The sequence below is a fragment of the Hyaena hyaena genome, unplaced genomic scaffold (assembly GCF_003009895.1).
Source record: "Hyaena hyaena isolate Hyena2069 unplaced genomic scaffold, ASM300989v1 scaffold_35, whole genome shotgun sequence".
Classification (NCBI taxonomy): Eukaryota; Metazoa; Chordata; class Mammalia; order Carnivora; family Hyaenidae; genus Hyaena; species Hyaena hyaena.
In genome coordinates, this window is record NW_024080667.1 from 231,388 (window position 1) to 247,098 (window position 15,711).

Consider the following 15,711-nt stretch of genomic DNA (forward strand, 5'->3'; position numbering starts at 1 on the left):
ACTTAAAAATATAATCTTAAAAAAAAAAAAAGCCAATACGATAATCCAAGCTCGAGATTCTGGTGGCTCAGACCAGACAGCTATAGTGGAGGTGACATAAGGTGGTCTGGCTATGGTTGTATTTTGAATAAAGTCAACAGAATTATTTGATGGGTTGGGCACGGGATATGGAAAAAAAAAAAACAAACAGAATCAAAATGACTTTACGGACTTTTCCCTGAGAAACTAGGAAGTGGAGTTACTATCGAGTCACCTGGGAAGACTGTGGGTTGCTGGTTTGAGAGGAAAGAACAGGAATTCTGTGTCGAACATCTAGAATTCGCTCCCGTCCTTCTTACCGTCACCAGCCAACACCATCCTGCTTTCTGGCCTCTGCGGGTTTGTAACTCCCATGAACTCCCAGCTTAAATCACAAATGGCCCATTGGTGGCCCCAAGGCATGTGCGCCCAGCCATAGCAACAGCCTCTCTCAATTTTGGTTTCTGCCCCACTGGACTGATTCACTGCATTTCCCAGACTTCTGATGCCCAAGGGAATCTGCTTTGCTAGGCTATTAACCATCGTCTTTGTTGGTCAGAACTTCCTATGCCAGGCCACATGGGTCACCGACCACTGTCGGTACCCTCACTGCCACCCCCATGTCATTGCCCATTCCTTGTTGGCAAGGGTTGGTTCTGGAGGGAAGAGCATGAATGAATGATCTGTCTCTGAGCCTTACTATTTTATTACACACAAAAAAATAAAACGAATAGAAAATAATACCTACATCATAGAGTTATTATCAGCCTTAGAAAAATAATGAATGTTTACTGCCTGTTTGAAAACACAGTAACTGCTCAGTCATTAGCAGCAATTACTCCAATGACCACTTCTTTCTTCAATTATTATAGCCTCAATTACTCTCACTCCATCCCTGTGAAGCAGGCAAGAGAGATTAACCCCATTTTACAGATGAAGACATTGAGGTTCAAACGGTTGGCTAAAATTACAGAGTTACAATGGTGCCTGAAGCATAGCCAGGGTGCAGGCATTTTGAGTCACTCTCTGGACCTCCTTTCTTTGGTCCATGTGTCATTTTTTTTTTTTTTTTAAGTAATTTATCCGCCCAACATGGGGCTTGAACTCATGACCCGGAGATCAAGAGTCCCACGTTTTACCTACTGACCCAGCCAGGAGCCCCCACAAGTCATCTTTTAAAATCACTTGTTTTCGGGGTACTTGGGTGGCTCAGTCGGTTGAGCATCTGACTTTGGCTCAGGTCATGATCTCACAGCTCATGAGTTTGAGTCTCATGTCGGGCTGTGTGCTGACAGCTCAGAGCCTGGAGCCTGCTTCAGATTCTGTGTCTCCCTCTCTCCCCCTCCCTACTCACGCTCTGTCTCTCAAAAATAAACATTAGAAAAAAAATTTTTTTAATCGCTTATTTCCCTATCAGCTCAACAGCAGTGCATTTTGAAGATACAGTTTCCTCAGCCAGTGGAGAATGGGGAACTAATTTTTTAAATTATGAAATATTTTAAGCATACAGGAAAAAACCCCACATGCTCACCATTCCGTTCTAGCAAACCCTAATATGTTCTCGTATTTTCGACATACTTTTTTTTGAGAAAGAAAACCCTGCACATACTGTCCCTTGGCTACCCTTCTGACATCAGTTCCTTCCTCCCATCCGTCCCAGGGGGACTATTCTCCTGAATAGCGTACAGCTCATTGGAAAACATGTATATTTCTCTACAGCTCTTCTTATTTTATATGCAGGTATCCATAATCAAGATGTAGCCCCGTTGTACATGTTTTCAGCTTTCAACTGCTCGGAATCCTTCGCTGTAACTTGCTTTCTTCCTCCCCATTGGGAGATTCATTCTCACCGAGCGTGGAGTGCCAGCATATCTCCGTAGTTGGTGTGGAGCGCTAGATCATGGTCAGACCATTATCTACTTAATGCTTTTCCCGTGGATGGATATTTAGGATGTTTCTAAATTTTTGAATTACAAATCATGCTGCGACAAATGGGGTCATAATAAAATAATTTCTGTGTTTCTCGGGACAAGGATTTTGTCCCCTAGGAGAAATATAAGTAAACGTGAGCTAATTCTTCAGATATCTAATTATCCAGCTTTGACTAGGAATTGGTTGGCTTCGTCCTCATAAGTGTGATGCCTCTAGGAAGAAGGTCTAAATTAACTGGATTTAAATGGCTAATAACTTCACAGTGATCTTTCGTTTCTACCCATCTTGCTCTTTCAGATGACCTCCTCGTCTTATTTTTCTATATGAAACCACTTTGATAAAATACATTTATTGTTTCTTTTCAAAATGATAGGGGCGCCTGGATGGCTCAGTCGGTTAAGCGTCCAACTTCAGCTTAGGTCATGATCTCGCGGTTCGTGGGCTCGAGCCCCGCGTCGGGCTCTGTGCTGACAGCTCAGAGCCTGGAGCCTGTTTCAGATTCTGTGTCTCCCTCTCTCTCTGACCCTCCCCTGCTCACGCTGTCTCTCTCTCTCTCTCAGAAATAAAACCATTTAAAAAAATTTTTAAAAAGAAAAGAAAAGAAAAAGACGATAGAAATGTCTCATCTACCTTCCATGAAAACATGTTTGGAGCTAGTGAATTATTCCTAATAAAAATAAAACTTAGTGCATTTAAAATCAGTGTATTTTTTAAAGTACAACGTGATGTATCAGATGCTGGAAGAGATTTTCTAATATGTAGAAGAAAAGGAATTTAAAGATGTGAAGTTGGCTCCTGAGAAAATGCCTCTGGTGATCCAGAGTCCAAAATGTTTCTGGGGAAGTTGTCAAAAAATGACAAGATTTCATGATAGTCACCTTCTCTGAAGTGAATACAAATTAAAATTAAATGGAACATTTTCCTCCTCTAAGTAGGAAATAAGGAGTATGCTTGGGATTGACTGGGAATTCCTCCACAATTATTTTATCAGCACCACATTCAGAAACTAGAGCCAGCCCCACCTCTTGTGGGTTGAACTGTGGCCCCAAAAACTGGGAAGTCCAAGCCCTTACCCCCAGTCCCTGTGAAGGTGAGCTTATTTGGAAAAACAGTCTTTAAAGATGTAAGTAAGTTAAGGACCTCAAGACCAGCTCATCTGGATTAACAGGTTGGACTGTAAATCCCATAACGAGCATTCTCATCAAAAGAGGAGACACAGAAGAAGAGAAACATGAGTGAGGGGATGAGGCCATATGAAGACACAGGTTGGTCTGAGTGATGCAGCCACAAGCCAAGGAACCCCTGGAAATCACCGGAAGCTGAAGAAGCTGGAAGTCTCCCCTAGAGCCTTCAGAGGGAAGTGTGCCTGCCCATGCCTTGATTTCAGATTTGTGGCCTCCAAAACTGTGAGAAAATAAATTTCTGTTGTTTTAAGCCACCCAGTTTGAGGTAATTTGTTACAGCTACCCTAGGAAATTAACACACCCCATGAGTGGCCCATCTGGGAAGGCAGCCCCCACTGCCCATCCAGCCCATCCCAGATGGAAAGCAACACTGACCTCATCCCCTCTTGACCTGGAGTCATTCCCTTGATTCTTCCAAACAATGGGTTGGCAGCTACCATGCTTCCTTTGTGACAGACAGATGTCCCTAGACCTTCCGATACTGTCATTCCAATTTTTCACTCATGTTGGAGGAATCCGTGGTGATAGAAATGTGTCCTAGAACAATAGGCAAAGCCAACACTTGCATGATGAGCGGAATACAGAGGCCGAGCCAGCTGCACTCATCTCTCCACCCTTCGTGATGAGTAACCTTGAAATGCCTTCCTCACTCAACACTCGCTCTTCGTGATTAGAAATGCTTTCATGAAAATAAAATACCAACGTCAACTGACTGAGCATTCAACAAATATTCGTGGAGCACTTTCCTGTGAGTCAGGTGCCGCCATGGATGTTAACAGTGAGTAGAATTATCCCAATAATTCATAAAGCAGGCCAATGAAAATATCTCTTTGGGTCTGTGGCCAAAGGGAAAAACTGGGGTCTAAGGAGCATTCTTCATTCATAGATTTCCAATGGGATTAGCATTCAATGGCCATGTATTTACAGATGGCGGTCAGACACCCGAACACAGAGCAACACAACTTCGAAGATGGTTGTGGCCACATTAGGAACTTCTTTGGTGTCTTCCCACCTCCCTTTTGTTCGGTCCTCTCCCCCAGGCTCCTCTACACTCTGCGGCAATGGATGAGCCTGCCCTCAGCAGGCTGCCAGCTGAGCCACACGGTAGGGGAAAGAACCATGGGGTAGAAGGAACACGGAGTCTAAGGTTGGAGCATCTGGTGTGCAGTTTGTGTACAGTACAATACTTGTCTGTTTCCTCGCCTGCAAAAATAGAAATAATAACACAGTCCACGGTCTTGTTTGCACCTGGAAAAAATCTGTAGTGCACATGGAAGTGCTTTCTAAATACAAAGCAGTAGGGGTACCTGGCTGGCCCAGTCGGTGGAGCACGCAACTCTTGGTCTCGAGGTTGTGGGTTGGAACCCCATGTTGGGAGCAGAGGTTCCTTAAAAATAAAATCTTAGAAAAACAACAACAAAGCAATATACAACAGCGGTAGGAGTTGCTGTTTTATCTGTCAACCATCACATCCTGGAACATGCTAGATTCTCTACGTGCATTGCAGCAACACTCAAATGTGGGTATTGCTATTGCTCTTATTTTTAAGAAAAATTTTTTTGGTGAAAAAGCCAAAAGTTGGAGTGGTTGAATCACTCAAGACCACCCAATAGTTGGTGAAGGAGGGGAGCCTGGGTGGTTCAGTTGGTTAAGCATCCAACTCTTTTTTTTTTTTTTTTAATATTTTTTTTAAATTTTTTTAATGTTTTTATTTATTTCTAGGAGAGAGAGAGAGACAGTGTGAACAGGGAGGGTCAGAGAGAGAGGGAGTCACAGACTCTGAAACAGGCTCCAGGCTCTGGGCTGGCAGTCAGCACAGAGCCCGACGCGGGGCTCGAACCCACGAACCGTGAGATCATGACCTAAGCGAAAGTCGGACGCTTAACCGACTAAGCCACCCAGGCGCCCCTAAGCATCCAACTCTTGATTTAGGCTCAGCTTATGATCTTGTAGTTCATGAGTTTGAGCTCCACATGACTCTCTGTGCTGATGATGCTGAGTCTGCTTGGGATTCTCACTCTCTCCTCCTCTCTCTACCCCTCCCCTGCTCACTGTATCTCTCAAAATAAATAAACTTAAAAAAAATAGGAGATGAAGGAGCTTCATCGCAAATTGACAGCTCTCACTGTGCCACTGAGCCCCCAGTATAAGGCATTATTCCCCCACAGGCTCACTCAGATGAATGCTTTTGTCTCACCTAGAGAAATAAGTTGAAAAGTCTAAGAAACAAGATATTTAACTCCCTCTCTCTTCTGGAAAACTTTATCTAGCGGCCTAGATAGCAGTTAGGTTTGTTTGCCTTGTATCGTGGTCTCTAACCTTCTTGAAGGGACTAAGGGCATTGGGAATACAACCTGTACCTAGGTGTAGTGGCTTTGGTGGTGGTGCCCAAAAAGATAGGTCCTTGTCCAAGTTCCTAGAACCTGTGAGTGGGATGTAATTTGGAAAAAGGGTCTCTGCATAGTTAATTTAAGGACGTTTTAGATGAGGTCATCCTGAATTACCCAGTGGGCCCTAAATCCAATGTCCGTATCAGACACAGAAAAAGAGAAGTCACAGGGAGAAGAGGAGGAGGCAGGGTGGCCCCAGAGGCAGAGGCTGGAGTGACACGCCATAAGCCAAGAAGTGCCAGCAACCACCAGAAGCTGATGGAGTCAACGGACAGATTCTTCCCTGGAGACTCTGGAGGTAGTGTTGTCTTGCAACACCATGGCTTTGGACCTCTGGCCTCTGGAATTGTGAGGGACTAAGTTTCTGTTGTTGCAAAGCCACCGTGCTTGTGGTACCGTTATGGCAGCCACGGGAAACCAACATGCTATACAAATGCCTTTCCGCTCCCTGTGCTCGGTGTATCTGCCCTTGTCGTGTGAGCATAAAACCAGTGGAGGTAAAGATCCAGTTCCTTTTTTTTCTTTAAAAACTTTTCTAAATGTTTATTTATTTATTTATTTATTTTTTAAATGTTTTTTTTTAATTTATTTCTAGGAGAGAGAGACAGCGTGAGCAGGGGAGGGTCAGAGAGAGAGGGAGTCACAGACTCTGAAACAGGCTCCAGGATCTGAGCCGGCAGTCAGCACAGAGCCCGACACAGGGCTCAAACCCACGAACTTAGATCATGACCTAAGTGAAAGTTGGACGCTTAACCGACTAAGCCACCCAGGCGCCTCAAAATGTTTATTTATTTTTGAGAGAGATGAGGGGAGGGGCAGAGAGAGGGGGAGACACAGAATCCGAAGCAGGGTCCAGGCTCTGAGTTGGCGGCGCAGAGACTGATGCAGAGTTCAAACTCACAGGCTGTGAGATTATGACCTGAGCTGGAGTCAGACGCTTAACCGACTGAGCCACCCAAGAGCACATTTAAGATAATTTTTTTTTAACATTTATTCATTTTTGAGAGAAAGAGATAGAGTGCAAGTGGAGGAGGGGCAGAGAGAAAGGGAGACACAGAACCCGAAGCAGGCTCCAGGCTCTGAACTGTCAGCACAGAGCCCAACGCGGGGCTTGAACCCATGGGCGGTGAGATCATGACCTGGGCTGAAGTTGGATGCTCAACTGACTGAGCCACCCAGGTGCCCCCTAGGAGCCCATTTTTGAATGCCCCCCCCCCACACAATCCCCTCTGGGACCCTCAAGGCTCTGACTGAAGCCTGCTGCCTCTCTTCCTCTGTGCCCCACATGTAGTAGAGCATGGCTATTTATGGGGAAAGCTTTGTTCACTGGGGTCAGGCTGTCCTCAGTGGCCAAGCCCTGAAATCAGCTTCCCAGCTAATCCTGGGTCATCAACCGGTGGGTTATGAAGGGTTACCATGGTGAGCACAAGATGGGGAGCACACAGCCTGGGGGGCCACCCAGAGGAGGTGCCAGCAGTGACAAGGGTCTGAGTCACAGATTTGTGCTGTATCCAGTCGCGGCCCAAGCCCACTCAGTAAATAAACCCCACATCACGCCAGCTATGTCTCTCTGTCTGCATCTGTGGGTCTAGGCATCGGACCAAACCCACAGACCCTCTGGTAACAAACAGTTGGGTTGAAGTACAAAGATCTCCATTCAGCCTCCTTGCTTGTTAATCTCTCCATGCTGAGGAGCACGACACTTAAAACCCTGTGCAAATCAAATCTGAGGGGATTTTAATAGGCTGGGTTCCTTCTATTTCATACATTTTCTGGTGTAAGTATTCATAATCGAGGGTGGGTTTCCTCCATAGGGCAACACATTTTTATCCAAAGCCGTCTTCAGGGTGCCTGACTGGCTCAGTTGATGGAGCTTGTGACTCTCGATCTTAGGACTGTAAGTTTGAGTCCCACACTGGGTGTAGAGGTTACTTGAAAAAAATAAAACCTAGGGACACCTAGGTGGCTCTGTCAGTTGAGCATCAGACTCTTGATAGTGACTCAGGTCATGATCTTGAGGTTGGTGAGACTGAGCCCCGTGTCATGCTCCTTGTTGTTAGCTCGGAGCCTGCTTGGGATTCTCTCTCTCTCTCCCTCTTTCTATGCCCCTCCCCTGCTCATGCTCTCTCTTTGTGTCTCTGTCTCTCTCTCCCTCTCTCAATGCCAGTCCTCTACTCATGCTCTCTTTCTCTCTCAAAATAAATAAATAAACATTTAAAAAAATTTTTAAATAAAATAAAATCTAAAAATTAATAAAAAAAAAAAGCCATCCACAGGGGGAAAGCCAATAGTGTGAGAAGTTTCCTGAAGGTCTTACTAGGGGCCACAGGAGATGAAATTTCTCTTCCACAAGCGCGTGCTCACACCTATCACACCCCCAGGCACTGGACAAGCACCGATACCCACAGGAGTGTGACCAAGTCCTGGGCCTCCCACGTCTTTTGCCAGCATCTGTCTCCAAATCCAAGCCCGCACCTCCTCACCCACCGCGCTGGTTCACCCCATGGGCCTCAACCCCAAAGGGATAATAATAATAATAATAGCAAACACATGCATCCCTCATCATATGCCGCACATCATTCTATGAGCTTCCTATATCCTCACGACAACCCAGGAAGTGCACACTATTATTATTTATCACTCCTGTTTCACAGCAGGGACTCAGAAGCGTGGACAGGGCAAAAGGCCCAAAGGCTCTCAGCACCAGGTGGCAAAGCTGGGATCTGAGGTCTTAGCCTCTGGCTCTACGGCCTCTCGGCGCCCCCTCCCCTCACCCCGCAGACCAGGCCAGACCCTTCCACGGGTCTCCGTCATCGCGTGCGTTCCGTCATACAGCGGTCACTGCACTGTAACTGTCTGTGTGATTGGTCTTTCACATCCGTCTCCTCTGCTGCGCTGGAAACTCCCATGCTGGTTTCCTTGGGCTAATGGAACAGATTATGCCAAACTGGAGGCTAGAAGTCCAAGATCAAGTTCTGGCAGGGCCATCGCCCCTACCCACCCAGAAGCTTCCGGAAAGAGTCTGTTTCTTACTCTTCCAGCTTCCCGTGGCTGTCAGTGTTCCTGCCTCCTGTCAGCTCGTGGCTGCCTCTGCCTCCATGTTCACGCAGCCTCACCTCTGTGTGTCTGTCCCCAAACTCCCTCCGCCTCGCCCTTGTTTGTGTGATTGCACTCAGGACCCACCTGGACAATCGAGGCTAAACTCCTCCTCTTAAGATCCTTTACTTAATCACTCGTTTTAGCAGATAAGGTATAGTCAGTCACAGGTTCCAGGGATTAGGACATATTGGTGGTGGGAAGGGGCTACCCTCTCACTAGCCCACTATGATTCTTTTTTTTTTATTTATTTTTTTATTTCTAGGAGAGAGAGAGAGAGACAGCGTGAGCAGGGGAGGGTCAGAGAGAGAGGGAGACACAGACTCTGAAATAGGCTCCAGGCTCAGAGCTGGCAGTCAGCACAGAGCCTGACGCGGGGCTCGAACCCACGAACCGCGAGATCATGACCTAAGTGAAAGTCGGACGCTCAACCGACTAAGCCACCCAGGCGCCCCAATGTGACTTCTGAATCTTGAGCTTTTCAGGGACTGTGTGGTAGGTGTTCACTGTCATGGCTGAGCAACCGGCTCCAAGATTTGAGGTGTGATGAGGAAGATGGAGACCCCTGTGCCTGAAGGAATACAGAATCCTTCAGAGACATGAGTTTGCCCCTCCCCCCACTGCTCCTCCCTTCCAAGAGCACACAGCCCCCCTCCACTCAACCTTAACTCCCTTCAACGGAAACTTCCAGCCCAATCGATTCCCTTCTCTAAAGCTTGACTGAGTCTTGTTTGCTGAGGAATTCACTGTGAAGACTCACCATAGAAACTAAAATTCCAGACTACCACCCCAGAGGAGATAGCACTTGGGTTTCTGAAGGCTCAGAACATTCAGGAATAGGGAAGCAAGAAGCAGAACATTGAGCAGGCCCGAGGCAAGATGGCAGCCACGAGAATGAATCAGGAATCCGTTCGCTGCCTTGTGGACTTCAGGCAGGAGTCCGCACACAACTAGCTCACTACCCCTCTTCACATGAAGGGGGAGTTCTACAAGGATGTACACCAGCCAGTCCTAGCCCGTGGCTGGCAGAAATTCCATAAAAGCCAATGATTACAAGATAGAGAGTGGACACTTTGAAGGCTTCAAAAAGACGTCAATTTATGTGCAAAACATTGCACACATGCTGTACAGTCTCATTTTTTAATAGCAGCTTGAGAAAATTCAACTTTGCATCCAAATACAATAGTCCAAGGAGGTGTCTCAAAGCCTTTTAATGGCACATAGTATATTCTGGCACATCACTGAAGCCTGGACTTTGTTTTCTGGGCTCTCCAGCTATAATGCTTTTATAAGAGGCTTATACCAACTCATTATTTGAGAAGAAAAATAAAGTCTTGACCTGAACCTTGAAAGTCAGTGTCTTGCATTGAAGAGTTCTGCAGTGTACACAATTTTATGTGAAGATTCAAGCTCGGGGAACTCACTGTATTTAAAATGAAGCCAGAGGTACTATGTTTTCAGGATTTATCTTCCATCCTTCATCCATCACCATTGATCCTGAAAAGTTGTAACTGCACTTAAATAATTGTTCAATGAGAGAAATGCAATCTGAATTTTATACGCATTTGGGTCATAGCTGACAAACCAACTTTAAAATGCCATCCATTTCAGAGTGGTCCCACTGTCAATGACTGGCTGGCAGCACGTTCCACGTGTGGTTCACCAGGAAAGTTCAATAACACCAACATGGTCTATGGTAGTGACTTTCTACTCACTTCAACAAGGTCAGTCCTTGATGGGTCAGTCCTTGGATGTCACAGCAAGGTCAAGTTGCTATAAATATTCTGTGTTTGCTCTCAATTTCTGACCCTTCTGGCCATGAACTAGTCCCCATTCTCAGAGCAACACCAATCCATCCACGGGCCTAGTCCAATTCTCCTCTTGTTACAGATTTATTCATTTGCTCATTCATTGGTTCAGCAGAGAGCAGTTGAGCGTCAAGCATGTACCAGGCCCTGGAACCAAAATAGGGAAAACTTCAGAGAAGGTCCCACGCTCATGGTGCTTATACTGTTGTGGGTGAGACTAGTTACAACACAAAAATGCAATATAACTTTAGGCTGTGACAGCTGCTATTCAGAAACACAAAATGAAGGAATGGGAGACAGTGTGTGTGGGGCCATGGGAGGCCTCTCTGTGGTGGAAGAGGTGAATATCTGAACCAAGAAATGAGATGAAGCATGGGAGGGAGCCATATGACGTTCTGGGAGAGGGTGTTTCTAGATAAAACCATAAAAGCAAACACCCGAGGAGGAGGAAGAATATGGTGTCTTTTTGGAAAAAGAAGGCCAGTGTGGCTGGGAAGGACAGAGTGCAAGAGAGTGGGGTTTGGAGGGAAGGGTGGAGGGGTGGAGAGGAGCTAGATCACACAGGCCTGTGGGGTCGGGAGTTTGGTAAGGACTGGACATTTCATGTTGTAGGAGGTGGGTGGAGGGTTTTCAGCAGAATGAGTTTGATGTGCAAAAATGGGGGGGTCCAGTTAAAGTTGAGTAAGACTATAGCAATGGCTCCCAATGACCCTCACCCTGTGGTATGCACACCCTCATATAGACCCCTTCAACATTAACTAGATCTGAGCTGTGTAACCAATAGAATATTACAGGAATGACAGAGGCCAGTGCACGAAAGGCTATGTGGCTTCCTCCTTGCTTTCACTTTCAGATCACTTGGCTAGGGGAAGTCACTGGCCGCGTTGTAAGGGTGCTTGAACCACCCTATGGAGAAGTCCACGTAATGAAGAACCGAGTCCTCCTGACGACAACCACACTGACTGGTCAGTCATGTGAGTGAGCTGTCTTAGAAGTGGATCCCCCAGCTCCAGTCAGTGCCCCAGCTGACCGCAGCCCGGCCAACATCTTGACTACAACCTTGCAAGAGACCCTGAACCAGAACCTCCCAGCTGAGCTGCTCCCAAATCCCCCAACCACACAAACCGTGAGATAAGAAGTGTTGACTGTTCTTCAAAGATGCTAATTAACCTTTGGAATAATTTATTACACAGCAACAGATAGCTGATATGGGAAACAGTTTTGGAACCCTGGAGACTAGTTGATCGATGCAGCTTGGAGGAAATGAAGGGAACCTAAAAAGGAAGCATTTGAAATGAGTGCTAACCCCAACCCGTGTCAGTGAGAGTTCCAGAAAGCAGGATGAAAGATGCATGAGGGGAGGTGGAGGGGAATATACTTTCTGGCTGTTGTGGGAAATATTCAGCATGGCTCAGTGTGGGTCCATTTCCACTGATTCATTTTGGTGTTTTGTTTCTGACAAGGTAACACATCTACGTGGGACATTAGCTGTGTCCTGAGATGAGAAGATTATGATGATGGTAGAAGCTAGTGCCCAAAGGATGCTCATTTTGCCTCTGTTTACAGATCAATATGTGCCCTGAGTTACCAATGCCACAGCTCCTCCAGAAATAACACTGCAAGGAGTCTGGGAGAAGCAATCTGTGGCCGGGCAGCCTTGCTCTGGGTTTGGGCTTTGGAAGAACTTCAGTACATCAATCATTATTCCAAAGAGGCTCCTTTAGAATAAAAGTTAAGTGTGTCCAGCCTTGTGTTGAGCCCTGAGAACCCAAACAAATATTTGCATGTATTCGCTTTCCTAAATTAGTCAGATGACTTTCAGTACAACCTATGATTGATGCTAATTTTTCTTCACAGCAAACACAGTTTTCTTGCTGCTGAATGTGCCTGCAGGAAGTGGAAACTGACCATTCCTTCAACGGAATGGATGCTCTGGAAAATTACAACCTTTCATGTTCTTGTGCGGAGAGTCGACAGCTATAGACTTGTATGCCAAGGCAATGACATTAAGAAATCACTTACAGTTGCATTAAAAGGACTTTGATATGACCAGCAATTGTTAAAGCACCATGCCCAGCTGTCCGAGAAGACAGAGGAGGTACACAGAGGCTACACTATAGGGTCCTTGGGCTGTCGCACCTGGGTCCCAGCTCCTCAGTGATCCAGACCCTGACAGTGAATACCACGAGTCAAGCATTGTTGTAGCAGCTGGGAATGGTCTGATCCATAATGAGATAATGCACCTTTCTATGGCCGTTTCAGTGCACGGACTTGTCATTTATAAAGAGAATGGACAATCTGTGGATGACGCCCTAACATCCATTATCCTTAAGCAACCTGTCTAAATCAATCACAGATCTCATCTCCTTTCCAGTGATTGGTGTGGGAACTAATTCTGACTCCTAAATGGACCATGGAATGTGCTAGGACTGGCAGATGATTTGCCTCTGAGACTCTGTTCTCCATCTGTGTCTTCCTTCAAGAGCTGTTGTGAGAATAAAGTTTCATCCTTATTAAGAAGAGGCTGGAAGTAAAATGAGGTCAGATTTTTCTAAGTGTTTATTTTACTTATTTTATTTTTTTGAGGGGGGAGGGGACACAGAAAGGGAGAGAGAACCATGAAATCATAATCTTACTCAAAATCAAAAGCTGAATGCTTAACTGACTGAGCCATCCAGGCACCCTGAGGTCAGAATTTTCTAGAGCTGTAGTTCTTAAGCTTTTCAATCTTGGGATTTCTTTACACTCAAATATGATTTAGGACCACAGAGAGCTTATATTTATGTGGTATATCTACCAATATTTACCATATTAGAAATTAAAACTGGGTATATTTAAAAATATATATTTATTGGGGCAACAAGGTGGCTCAGTAGGTTGGGCGTCTGACTTTGGCTCAGGTCATGATCTCACTGCTCGTGAGTTCAAGCTCCATGTCGAGCTCTGTGCTGACAACTCAGAGCCTGGAGCTGCTTCAGATTCTGTGTCTCCCTCTCTCTCTGCCCCTCCTCCACCTGTGCTCTGTCTCTCAAAAATAAATACCTATTGGGGTGCCTGGGTGACTTAGTTGGTTAAGCGTCCAACTTTCGCTTAGGTCATGATCTCGCGGTTTGTGGGTTCGAGCCCCGCGTCAGGCTCTGTGCTGACAGCTCAGAGCCTGGAGCCTGTTTAAGAGTCTGTATCTCCCTCTCTCTCTGACCCTCCCCTGCTCACGCTGTCTCTCTCTCTCCTAGAAATAAATAAAAAAATTAAAAAAAATAAATACCTATTAATTAATTAATGTAAAAATACAGTAATAATAAGCCCATTTATACATTACCATAAACGGCATTTTTAATGAAAAATTATTACAAATTCCAAAACAAAGACAATTTCATGAGAAGAGTGACATCATTTTACAGGTTTGCAAAGCTCCCTAATGTCTGGTGTCATTGAGGACAGCTGGATTCCCATAGCTGCTTCTGCAGTTGGGTTTTGGTTAAGTAGGTGAAGAAAATCCTGCCTCACTCAGACGGGTTGACAGAAGGAGGTCCTCCTGGAAGGGCTATCAGGATCCCTCAGGAATTCTTGGATCACATTCTCTAGGGCACATCAGAATCACTGTCTAGAAAGCCAGATGTTGACCAGCATAACCAGAAACAAGCTACTGTGTTTCACAGAAGAGATGCACTCCAGGCAGAGGTAAGGTAGAGGATCCCATCACAGGACAGGAGTCTGGAGCTTATTTATCTGTGAACACCCTTCCATCCACATGCCATTCTTGCAACTGGGTCCCAGCATCCCAGGATCTCAGTCAGAAGGAACCTTAGAGGGGCGCCTGGGTGGCTCAGCCGGTTGAGCGTCCAACTTCGGCTCAGATCATGATCTCGTGGTTTGTGGGTTTGAGCCCCACATCAGGCTCTGTGCTGACAGCCAGCTCAGAGCCTGGAGCCTGTTTCAGATTCTGTGTCTCCCTCTCTCTCTGACCCTCCCCTGCTCATGCTGTCTCTCTCTCTCTCTGTCTCTCACAATCTCAGAAATAAATAAAACATTAAAATTAAAAAAAAAAAAAAAAGAATGAACCTTGGAATAATCTTCTAACTCTGCATTCTGTCTCTGGCTCCCATTCTGTTCATCCAAAACCTGCGAGCAGATGCTCACTACCTCATGAGACTATATGTTCATAGAAGCCTGGAATTGGGAATCTCCTGGACACTCTCTTATACACACCGTTAAGCAACTTGCTAAAGATCCTACAGCCCTTTACTGGCACAACCCAGCTCTTATTCCCAATCCAATATGTCCCCGTTCTTCCTTACATTAACTTTTTTGGGGTCCAGGTCATAGAAACATTTGTCCTTTGATGTGCCTGTACTAAAGAAGTATTCCCTTCTGGGAATGAATAAGCCACATCCTTTGGTTTTACACAGTATATGTTTTGGATCTGTCAGACACTTGAATTAGCCTGAGCAGTAATAAAGGAAAGAAAGGTTGCAAAGAAAATGTTTCTTTAGCGGACAGTGAAGACACAGCAGCTCATGGGGACCATTGGAGCACCTGTCACCCCATCTTTGCATGTATCTCTCCTCTGGCCTACCCGGGAAAGTCACTCTCAGCACCTGTGTGGAGGAACCTCATTGACCAGAAGGTCTATCCTAGGTGATATACAGATCACCTGAAATCTTTTTGGCAAAGTGCCCAATGGTTATTGCTTTGTCTTTTACATTTTATCACCAACAATTTTCCCCCACAAAAGTGCAGTAAGATGATTAACCCCCATGGACCCATTCCCCTGAATTAGTAATGTCAACATTTTTATTTTGTCATACTTGCTTTATTTAACCGTTCTTTATTTCTCTCCTTCCCTTCCTTCCTTTTTTTCCCATCGCTAATTTAAAGCATATCCTTAATTAACAATAGAACTCCCCTATGACCCAGCAATAGCACTGCTAGGAATTTACCCAAGGGATACAGAAACGCTGAAGCATAGGAGCACATGTACCCCAATGTTCATAGCAGCACTCTCCACAATAACAAAAATATGTTAAGCTAAGTGTCCATCAACGGACGAATGGATCAAGAAGATGTGGTTTATCTATACCATGGAATACTACATGGCAATGAGAAGCAATGAAATCTGGCCACGTGTAGCAACGTGGATGGACCTTGAGGGTGTTGTGCTGAACGAAATAAGTCAGGCAGAGAAGGACAAATATCATATGTTTGCACGTATAGGAGGATTAGGAGGAACTTAACTGAGGACCATGGGGGAGAAGAAGGGGGGAAATGGTGGGGGAAAGGGAG